This window comes from Notolabrus celidotus, chromosome 11 (assembly GCF_009762535.1).
Source record: "Notolabrus celidotus isolate fNotCel1 chromosome 11, fNotCel1.pri, whole genome shotgun sequence".
NCBI lineage: Eukaryota > Metazoa > Chordata > Actinopteri > Labriformes > Labridae > Notolabrus > Notolabrus celidotus.
In genome coordinates, this window is record NC_048282.1 from 13,853,398 (window position 1) to 13,855,469 (window position 2,072).

Below are 2,072 nucleotides of genomic sequence, written 5' to 3' on the forward strand. Positions count from 1 at the left end.
TTTAAAAGTTACATTTATAAGTTTCTGATTTGTTTTAATATAGCTTTTTGTTACTGTTTAATCATGAAGTATTGCAGCATCATTGCAGCTCAATGATAAATAAATAATTAATAAAAAAAAGTGTTTTTGCTGTCCTTTGCCATGAGACATGCCTCACATGTAGACCAGTCTTAACTGTGTTGTTGTGCCGTGTTATATTGTAATTTTTGAGACAAACATACAAGAAAATGTTTGTATGTTTGTCAAAGTTTGATCTAGGTGCTGACATTTACGCAATCCTAAGTAAAAAATGTGAGTAGTTAAAGTCAAACTAGAGAATGCAGTACTGAAGAGATTGCACTGTGAATGCTGCATGCTGAATAAGATAGTGCCAAACTGCTAATGCTGACCTGAAAAATGTGACTGACTTAAGCTATGTCTGAAAATGATCAATATATTGGGGAAAAACTGCTAAAGCTGCGGGCTGATTGCGCTTACGCTAAACAGTGACTGCTGATCTGAAGAAAAGGAATAAATGGAGACTTATGAATGAATTTGAATATTTGTAGAAAAGCTTTTGCTAAACCGCTGAAGCTGCATGCTGAAACGTATGAATGAATTTGAATACAATTTTACAGCTGGCACTGAACTGCTGATGCTGCCTGCTGAAGAATAAATAAGAATAAGTGATGTATTAATGATATAGAATATGTTGTGAAAAAAGGCGCAGATCAATTGTTAATGCTGCATTTGACAGTTGATTAACATGAAACATGTAAAAACTGTTGGAAGATGAAATAGAGGAAATTAAATAAAAGGTACCAAAATAGATGTAATTGGAGATGAGGATCTAGAAAGGATTGACTTTCAAAATAGTATTGTCAAGCCTTAAAAAGCTTCAAAAATGTTTGATGTATTTCCTATGAGTGTGTGTTTCATTGCAATTCAGATCACAACTTAGTAACTCTTCTTGATAACTGTGTTGACCGTTAATTTCCTTGAGACTTTTAGTCACACTTTCCTCAGTGTGCATCCTCACGTCTGCACCATCAAGATAGAAAAGAGCTCACATTTAGTCTTGATCTGGGGCAGCCAATCAAGTTCCTGTGACAGTGGGTAATTTACAGGATGAAGGATCACAAATTTTAGCTTTGAAAACCCACTTGACACAAGCAGTGACATTTTGAAGCCAAATGAGTGTTTTTTGTGCAATTTTTATCAGGGAGTCCCCAAAATATTTTTAATATCCTCCCCACTCTAAATATTGAAATCGCTCACTCCGCTCTGAGCTTGAACATGCTGTGCAATAAACACTAATGCAAAATGTCTTTGAAGGGATAAAAAAAGAACTTTGAGGGGTCACTGTGAAAAAAAACATGAATGATCTGAATCATACTGAATAAGTTTAGTTAAAGGAATATTTTCAAGGTTAAATGAATTTTCTATGTGAAAGTATGAATAAGCTAAATGCATAGGCGTTTCTAGCCCATTTTTGGGGGCACTGAAGCACCAGCACCCATAAAATTTGAGAGATTCTTTTTTTTACTGTATGTCCTTTTAAACAAGCTACAAAAGTTTTTGGTACTCACTATAGGGGGCTGGTTTACTCCATAAACATACATACTGTTTATGTATATGTTGAGGAGCTGCTGTATCAAAATGAGTTGTCTTTCCCCAGAAATTAGGGTTATCATAAGTTTCTTTTATGATTCCAATCCATTCTTCTTTTGCTGTGGCTCAGAATCTAAATAACCTTTATCAGATTTGATGGTTTAGTCACAGACTTTCCCAAAATTTGTTATAATTTTCTTTCACAAATGTGAAATGAAATTGCATTAAAATGTAAAAAACATCGAACATTTTCTTGCACAGCTCAGCACCCCTAAACATACGATCCTAGAGTTGCCCCTGGCTTAATGAATGATATCAACATGAGCAGACAGTGATCTGAGTGAGCTGCACTAAAAGTTCTTAGGTTTATAGCTACAGTATGTGGAAGGGGTCAAACGAGGCGGAATTAATAAATAGACTTATCATAAAGAATGTTTGCTTAGAGGAACATCCTATAATTTGCTTCGACGCCGTTCTCAGTA